This window comes from Equus caballus, chromosome 1 (genome assembly GCF_041296265.1).
Source record: "Equus caballus isolate H_3958 breed thoroughbred chromosome 1, TB-T2T, whole genome shotgun sequence".
NCBI classification, from domain to species: Eukaryota; Metazoa; Chordata; class Mammalia; order Perissodactyla; family Equidae; genus Equus; species Equus caballus.
This window is the reverse complement of record NC_091684.1, coordinates 128,180,002-128,189,813: the sequence shown is the minus strand read 5'-3', so window position 1 is coordinate 128,189,813 and position 9,812 is coordinate 128,180,002. Positions and strand designations below refer to the sequence as shown.

Here is a 9,812-nt window from a genome sequence, read left to right as displayed (position 1 = left end):
CATGGATTGTTCCTCTAAAAATCCAAATCTTCATTTTTTATCCTTCGTTTATTAAACTTAAACTGTTTAGTTTTCTTCATAGGGCTCTTACAAATTTCTTTTTCATCCTATTACTAGGCATCTTATGTATTTTTGTTGCTTTTTTGACTATGATATTCTTTCCCACACCATTGGATATTGCTGGTATATAGCAAAACTGAGTTTTCTTTAAGGTGATTACAATGAAAATATTCACAGGATTTTTTCATTCAAAGTGACAAAACCATTCTATAATTCATATGGATGAGCAAAGAGCTGAAAATAGCTAAGACAATTTCAAAAAATAATAAAAAGATTTGAAGGATTATGGTACCAGATGACAAGATTCAAGAAGTTATAATAATTAAAACAATGTGATAACATGCAATAATAAATAAACTGACCCACAAAAGCAGAGGAAAGAACCTAGATACAGTCCCTCGCATAGATGGAAAATTTTGGTATGATAGAGGTGGCATTGCAGATTAATAAATGGTGCTTGGACAATTTGTTTTCCATATAGAATAAAAATGAAATAAGAATATTTCATAGCATTTATCTAAAAACTTAAATGAAAAGAGCAAGACTAATCTTTTGATTATGATTCTTTTTGCATTTGTATTCATAAACAAGGTTGGATAGAGATAGTATAAATACAGACAGATAGGTCAATGAAACAATTAGAGACACCAGAAAAAACCCCATACATATGTGGACAATAGAATATTGCTCAGCAATAAAAAGGAGTGAACTATTGACATACATTACAACAAGAACACATCTTAAAGTAATTATGCTGAGTTTAAGAAGCTATACTAAAAAGATTGTTCTTATATGATTTCATTTGTGTAAACTCTAGAACATACTAATGAATGTATACTTATAGGAAGCATATCAGTGGTTGGGGGGGTGGAGGGGGAGGTGGGGGAGACACAAGAGGGAGGGATTACAAAGGGAATGAGAAAAGTTTGGGGAGATGAATATGTTCATTATCAGGATTATGATGATGGTTTCACATGTGTATTCACATATGAAAACTTATCAAATTGTACGCTTTAAATATATGTAGGTTATTATATGTCACTTATACCTTAATTTTAGCAAAGTACCATAAGGAGCTCCCCTGATACAAAAGAAGCAAAGAATGATTTTATAAAGGGAGAGGGCAAGGCAACATAGATTATAAGAAGAGTGTGTTAGTCAAGTCCTCCAGAAAAACAGACCACTAAGATATTACATATACTATATTATATATGGAATATATAGGATACGTATGATATATATGAGGCATATATAATAATATGCATATTTTCCATATATATATATATCTATATGAAAAGATTTATTTTATAGAATTGGCTCACACAGTTATGGAGGCTGGTAAGTCCAAAATCTGCAGTGTGAGCTGGCAAGCTGGAGAACCAGGAGAGCTGATGTTCGAGTTCAAGTCTGAATGCCGCCTGCTGGAAAATTCCTCTTGTTTGGGGGAAGGTTAGCCATTTGCTCTATTCAGGCCTTCAACTGATTGAATGAGGCCCACCCACATTATGGAGGGCAATCTGCTCTACTCAAAGTTGACTGATTTAAATGTTAATCTCATCCAGAAACACGTCACAGAAATACCCAGAATAATCTTTGACCAAATATCTGGGCACCCTGTGGCCCAGCCATAATGACACACAAAATTAGCCATCACAAGTAGGTAGAGGTTTTGTGGAGGGTGTGTGGGACAGGGTCCCCAGATGGAGCTGGCAGACCCTCTGAGGTATACAAACAACACAAGCAAAGTCATGGAGTTGAAAATGACTGTCATAGTATGTGGGCTCCAAAGATAGACTGTGGAACTTACTAGATCAGAGGTGATGGTGGGGACTAGTGGCATGATTAGGAGGAGGGGGGTCACGATGCGTCAGTGAAGTCAGGAATTGAGGGGAATGTGGTTAGTGCGGGTAATGGTTGGCAGTTCCTGGGCAGGAAAGGGACATGAAGAGCCTCCAGCCCCCTCTTTCAGGCTCTGTTTTCTGTCTACTCTCCCTGGATGGCTGTAAAAATGAAAATTCAAAATTTTCAGGATTGGCAAATGACCTGATGGGAAAAGTAACATTTGAGAGTACCTCCCTCTCTAGGTTACTACTTTCTCTTCAATTTTGGCATGGTAATTCTTGGCAATCTTGTCAGGTCTTTGATGCTTTCTAGAAAACATTTTTAAAGTTGTATTTTTAGTTATTTTCAGAGGGAACTTAGTTTCAAATAATCTAACCTGCCTTTATCAGAAACTGTCTTTGTTATGTTTTTTATTCTTATTAGTTTACTATCGTGTGATAGATAGAAACAGTATTCACCAACATTCAGTTCTCCCCTCCTTCTGGACACCGTGGAAGGCAAATCTTCCCATTCACCTTGTGATGGAGCAGGGCCCTGAGATGAACGGAGGGAAACGGGCTATGAGTGGAAGTAGCGTATGTGCCTCTTCTGTGCTACAAACACAAAACATTTGAGAAAAGCTATTTCAAAGCATTCTCCTGACCTCGTGCTTCCACAACACATAATTATATAGCCAATTTATCAATAATCATAAAAAAGATTATTTTACTCTAAGCATTGCCTTCAAAAGTACTTCGTGGAATTCCCCATTCCTTCTTGACATTTTGGGCAAATCCTTTGGCTTTCTAGCTGTTTTGGGGGTAATGAAAAATCTAGTCAAATTCCACTTAAGTTTAAAAATCTCAAAGTCTATAGGACCAATGAGAAGAATGGAAATAGAGTCACAAAAGGGGCAGGCCTTCAGACAGGCGGAGTAGCCAAGTCCACTGCCAAAATCATGCCGGAGAAACCCTCTGCTCGGGATGCAGGGGGTGGCACGTCTGCTCCTGGGCACTTGCTCTCACACCACTAGACTTTCCATCTTACCGCTGCCATCAGTAACCTGTGACGTCCCCATGTCTTTGGAAAACCCCCTCGAGATTCAAATCAAAGAACATCCAGTTGGTAGAGCTTGGGTCACATGTCCACATTTCTTGGGGCCTGAAAGCAAAGAGAAAGGGAATATTTGGCCCTCTTTGGTGCTGTGATGAGAGTCTGGCTTCCCACCGAGTCTGGGATTCTCCTGATAGGAAGGATGGTTAAATGCTGGACAGGTACAAAAACAGTTGTTCTGGAAGTTGGTAAGTCTCGGGAGGGCAGTGTGTGTTACCTTTCTCTGGTTTGCTTGTATGGGGAAAGCCTGGTATTGATTATATCTCCATGGTAATGCTAAGTGGTTTGCAAACTTTCTATTTGCCTTAGTCCATGCACAGACAGTGGCTACATTGTTTTCTTTCCTCACCATCAATTACATGTATGAGGCATGGATAGGTACTGATTTTCTTTCAAATCCCAACTGCATGCTGGGGAGTGCTCTTGTTGCATAGGACAATTAAAAGTCCTGCTTCAGGGCACAGATAGGTCCACCTTACACTGCTGTCTCACTCTAATATGCTTACTTTTTAAACCCTTTAAATTGTGAAGTAAAATACACATACAGAGAAGTCATACAAAGTAAACGTGCAGTTCAACAGAGTCACAATGTGAACGCTGGAGAGGCTCTCTTGGGCGTTCCTCCCGAACGGCTGCCCCCTTCGTCCCCTCAGACATAAATGCTATTCTGACTTTCACAGTTCCACTTCCTATCCTTTTATTTCTTTTTCCTGCCTTACTTTACTCCCTAGAATTTCTGGAACAATGTTGAATAGCAGTTGTGATAATGGCTTTCATGTCTTATTCTCAATTTCAAAGGGAAAGATTTTAACATTTTGTCATTGACCATGAGGTTTATAGATAATTGTATGACATTAAGGAAGTTACTTATTATTTCTGGCTTGCTGAGAGTTTTCATTGTGAATGGATGTTGAATTTTATCGCATGTTTTTTCTGCATTTATTAAGATACTCACTTTTATTTAGCGTTTTAAAAGGCCTTCACAGAAGCCAGCCCAATACTAAAGTGGACAGGTAATGTTTTAGTTTTTTTTTTTTCCCCAAGTTCTCCTACTTGTAGCACCTCCAACCATATACAATGGAATGCAAAATTGGAAGGAACCTTAGAGGTCCTCAACCATTACAATCCATCCCCCAGTTCCTGAATCATCTCTACATCATTCCAAGTGGTTGGTTATTTATCCAGTCTCTGCTTGAATATTTTAAGGGATGAAAAAATGCACTACCCCTGTTCATTAAGTTTTGGAAAGCTCTAGTTGCCAGAAAGTTGTTTCTTAGGTTGAGTAAAAGTGTACCTCAGTGTCAGATTCATGCTTTGTCTCAAGTTATGCCAGATGGAACATGCAGGACATATGTACCCCAAAGTATGGCAGAGACAGCATGTTTGGTGGGAAGCAGGTGGCCTGTAGAATTAGGCAGATGTAGGCTCAATTGCTGGCTTAGCCATTAACAAGCTGAGTAAGTTTGGGTACTCTAGCAGATTGTTTAATGGCCACAAATTCCTGCCATCTCAGTATGCCTCTCCTTTGAATGTGACTTTGCAGCTCTTCCCGTCCAGAGATGGAGTCTATTTCTTCACCCTGAATCTAGGCTGGGCTTGTGATTTGCTTTGGCCAACAGAATGTGGCAAAAGTGATACTGGGCAAATTCTGGAGTGTGGTTCTCAGGGGGCCTTGCTGTTTCCATTTTGGCTCTCTTGGGATGCTGCCCTCAGTCTGTCATAGAAGGAAATCATCCAGCCTATAGGAGAGGAGAGGATACATGGAGGAACTGAGGTCTCCCAGCCAACTGTGCATCAGCCGCCAGACATGTGAGTGGGACCATCTTGGAACTCCCAGCCTAGAAGAGCCTCCAGCTGAAGATGGCTGTGAGAGGAAGCCCAAGCAAAGCCATCTGAAGAATACCCAGCCAACTCATAAAATCATGAGAAGTTATAAGTCATTGTTGGCTTAAGCCACTGAGCAGTTTGTTACACGCAAAGGCTAACAGAAACAGAAACGTTATTGAATTAAACATCCTGAGAACAGAATTAAACACTCTGTTTCTTCATTGCCAAAGGGGAAAAAATATTTTTTTGCTTGATTGTCAGTGAGGATTAATTAACGTAAAATATGTAAAGTAGGGCCCGGCCCCATGACTGAGTGGTTGGATTTGCATGCTCCGTTTCGGTGGCCCGGGGATTCGCAGGTTTGGATCCTGGGCGTGGGCATGGCACCGCCCATTGGGCCATGCTGAGGCGGCGTCCCATATGCCACAGCTGGAAGGACTCACAACTAAGCATACACAACTATGTACCGGGGGGCTTTGGGGAGAAAAAGGAAAAATAAAATCTTAAAAAAAAATATGTATACTAAGTAGCTAGCAGTGTGACAGGTACATAGTGCTAAATACAGGCATATCTTGTTTTATTGTGCTTTGCTTTGTTGTGCTTCACAGATATTGTGTTTTTTTTACAAATTGAAGGTTTGTGGAAACGCTGCATGAACAAGTCCATTGGCGCCATTTTTCCAACAGCATTAACCCACTTCAGATCTCTGTGACATTTTGGTAATTCTCACAATATTTCAAACTTTTTCATTATTATTATATTTATTATGGTGATCTATGATCAGTGATCTTTGATGTTATTATTGTAATTAATCTGGGATGCCACGAACTGTGGCCAGATGGCAAACTTAATCAAAAACTTTTGTGTGTGTTCTGACTGCTCCACCGACTGGCTGTTTCCCATCTCTTTCCCTCGCCTCAGCCTCCCTATTCCGAGACACAACAATACTAAAATTAGGCCAGTTAATAACCCTACAATGGTCTCTAAGTGTTCAAGTGAAAGGAAGAGTCACACATCTCTCACTTTAAATCAAAAGCTAGAGGTGCCAGCCCCATGGTGTAGTGGTTAAGTTTGGTGCACTCCACTTCAATGGCCCAGGTTTGCAGGTTTGGACCCTGGGCACAGACCTACACCCCTCATTGGCCACGCTGTGGCAGTGACCCCCAGATAAAGTGGAGGAAGATTGGCACAGCTGTTAGCTCAGGGCTAATCTTCCTCAGCCAAGAAAAAAAAAAAAGCTAGAAATGATTAAGCTTCATAAGGAAGGCATGTTGAAAGCTGAGATAGGCTGAAAGGCAGGCCTCTTGTGCCAAACAGTTAGTCAAGTTGCAAATGCAAAGGAAAATTTCTTGAAGGAAATTAAAAGTGCTACTCTGACACGTGAATGATCAGAAAGCAAAACAGCCTTATTGCTGATATAGAGAAAGTTTTAGTGGTCTGGATAGAAGATGAAACCAGCCACAACATTCCCTCAAGCCAAAGCCCAATCCAGAGCAAGGCCCCAACTCTCCTCAATTCTGTGAAGGCTGACAGAGGTGAGGAGGTTGCAGAGAAAAGTCTGAAGCTAGCAGAGGTTGACTCATGAGGTTTAAGGAAAGAAGCCAACTCCATATCACAGAAGTGCGAGGGGAAGCAGCAAGTGCTGATAGAAGCTGCAGCAAGTTCTCCAGAAGCTCTAGCTAAGATAATTCATGAAGGGGGCCACACTAAACAGCAGATTTTCAATGTAGATGAAACAGCCTTACATTGGAAGAAGATACCATCTAGGACTTTCATAGCTGGAGAGGAGAAGCCAATGTCTGGCTTCAAAGCTTCAAAGGACAGTCTGGCTCTCTTGTTAGGGGCTAGGCAGCTGGTGACTTTAAGGTGAAGCCAGTGCTCATTTATCATTCCACAAGTCCTAGGGCTCTTAAGAATTATGCTAAATCTATTCTGCCTGTACTCCATAAATGGAAAAACAAAGCCTGGATGACAGCGTATCTACTTAAACATGCTTTACTTAATATTTTAAGCCCACTGTTGAGACCCGCTGCTCATAACAAAAAAAGATTCCTTTCAGGATATTATGGCTCATTGACAATGCGCTTGGTCATCCAAGAGCTCTGATGGAGACGTACAAGGAGATTAATGTTGTTCTCATGCCTGCGAACACAACATCCATTCTGCAGCCCATGCATCAAGGAGTCATTTTGACTTTCAAGTTTTATTATTTAAGAAATACATTTTGGAAGGCTATAGCTACCACAGATAGCGATGCTTCTGATGGATCTGGGCAAAGTAAATTGAAAACCTTCTGGAAAGGATTCACCATTCTAGACGCCATGAAGAGCATTTGTGATTCATGTAAAGAGGCCAAAATAGCAACATTAACGGGAGTTTGGAAGAACTTGATTCCAACCCTAATGGATGACTTCGAGGGGTTCAAGCCTTCAGTGGAGGAAGTAGGTGCAGATGCAGCGGCAAAAGCAAGAGAACTAGAATTAGAAGTGGACCCTGAAGATGTGACTGAATTGCTGCCATCTCACAATAAAACTTTAACGGATGAGGAATTGCCTCTTATGGATGAGCAAAGGAAGTGGTTTCTTGAGATGGAGTCTACTCCTGGTGAAGATTCTGTGAAGACTATTGAAATGACAACAAAGGATTTAGAATATTACATAAGCTTAGTTGATAAAGTGGTGGCAGGATTTGAGAAGATTGACTCCAATTTTAAAAGAAGTTCTACTGTGGGTAAAATGCTATCAAATAGCATTGCACGCTACAAAGAAGTCATTCACAAAAGGAAGAGTCTTTGTAGCATGCCTCAACATGGAGGCAAGACCTTCCACCTGCAAAAAAGATTACAACTTGCTGAAGGCTCAGATGATGGTTAGCATATTTAGCAACAAAGTATTTGTTAATAAAGGTATGTACATTGTTTTTAGACATAACATTATTGCACACAATAGTCTACAGTACAGTGTAAATATATATATATTTTTTTTGCTGAGGAAGTTTCACTTAGAGCTAATAATATCCATGCCAATCTTCCTCTGTTTTGTAGCATGTGGCCTGCCAGGACAGCACGCCTGCTAACAGAATTGTCTGGGAATCGAACCTGAGCTGCCCACTGGGGCTGACCCCAAAACATAATGTTTATATTCACTGGGAAACCAAAAAATTTGTGTGACTCACTTTCTTGTGAATTCACTTTGTTGTGGTTGTCTGGAACCGAACCTGTAATATCTCTGAGGTATGCCTATAAATGGAAGGTGTTATGATTGCTGTCATGTAAACATTTAAAGCTAACGCTCTCTCCATCCTTAGTTTTTACTCTTCCAGGTTAAATCCTGTTTCCTTTGACTTTACCTTGTTTGAAAAGCCTTCCCGCCAACTTATTATACTGGGTCTCTTCTAATTACCTCCCTGTGAATATTCCTTCTAATTTATTAATGTCCCTCCCAAAATAGTACAATAAATGTGATCTGATCATTGTCTGTTCAGGGTGACAGTTACTTTCAATAATGCTGCTCTTTTATTAACCCAGTCCAAGTCAGGGTTCCTTTTTCAGTTCACCCATTTCTATTGTCTTATATTCAGCTAACAGTTGATTATCAGTCTTCACATGCTCTGATTCCAGCTCCTGCCAAGTCAGCCTTCCCACCCCTGAGCGTATGCAGGTATTTTCCTGGAACTTAAATGGAGGACTTCACATTTAACCCAGCAAAATTTCTTTTTGTTGGTCTTAGCCCAGTGTTCCAGCTGGCCAAGGTACTCCTGCTCTAACCTCTGTCATGTTTCTCCACTTGTTGCATCCAGATTAGATGATTACTTATGTGCTATCAGTTATTGAAAATAATGTTTAATAGACAGAGCCATGGAAAGAGCCTCAAGGTACATGACGACATGCCTTCTCCAAATATGGTACAGAGCCAGTAAATATTACTAATAATTACATTATGCAGGTATGTTATTTCACAGGCTACAGATTGCTTTCACATACATTAGCACATTGGTCCATGGTCAAATGTGCCCAGTGGCAGTACACTTCAGTCTTATCCATAAGGAGACCTACATGAGCAGTAAAACGCTTTGCTGAAATTAAGATATACTGCATATAATAACACTCTCCTGAAAAAATTCTTTACTGAGTAGCAAGACCACAACCAGTGTTTTTTCTCTTTGTTTTATCTAATCATAGGGAATATAAAACCCACAGTAATGATTATACAAAATATCTTCTTAGAGCAAAGGTAATAGATAAGCGTAAATCAAGGGCCTGCTTGGTGGCGTGGTGGTGAAGTTTGTCAGCTCTGCTTCTGCGCCGGGTTCACCAGTTCAAGTCCTGGGGAGAGACCTACACACGGTTCATCAAGCCATGCTGTGGCAGTGTTCCACACAGACGAACTAGAAGGACATACAACCAGGATATACAACTATGCACTGGGGCTCTGGGGAGAAAAAAAGAAAAAGACAGGCAACAGATGTTAGCTCAGTGCCAATCTTCCTCAACAAAAAGCATACCTTAAAAAAAAAAAAAGACAGCAAATCAATTTATCTGCTTTCAGCGCTTTTGAGAAATCAAAGAGAAAAAAAAAGATTACATCCCAGAAGAATCTTCCACTTGTCCGGACAGCCAAAACATACCTGAAATCGCTGAGCGAGAGACTTGTATTCGCCTCTTCCTGAGAGCATCTGTGTGTGAGCTTGTCCGCTTCCCCCAGAGACTATGGAATTACCAGGTTTTACTTACTCTCACCACCACCACCTGCCACCCACAGCTCACCTTTTCAACTTGAAGGCGAGGGAATGAGGAAAGGAGTGTTCATTGGGTTCCCAGCGTTCTCATAATCTCTTTCCTGTAGCCTTCCTAACTACTGTGTCTAATACCCATTTCTAGACAAGGAGAGAAGCGTGAGACTTAAGTTACAGAACCAGTCGAAAGCCGAGCCTGTAACAGCAAACCTTCCCTCCGCCTAACCCATGCTTCTGCTGCTGCATGCTTGTGCTGC

General features: G+C 40.7%; 1 long non-coding RNA gene across 1 annotated transcript; it reads right to left on the bottom strand.

Annotated features, from left to right (window-relative positions):
* Window positions 1–8,646: 8,646 nt before the first annotated feature.
* On the bottom strand, window positions 8,647–9,780 carry LOC138917211 (uncharacterized). Its single transcript, XR_011424913.1, has 2 exons — window positions 9,587–9,780; window positions 8,647–9,251 (listed from the first exon to the last, which is right to left on the bottom strand). It is a non-coding gene; the product is annotated as an uncharacterized lncRNA (long non-coding RNA).
* Between the last annotated feature and the right edge of the window lie 32 nt (window positions 9,781–9,812).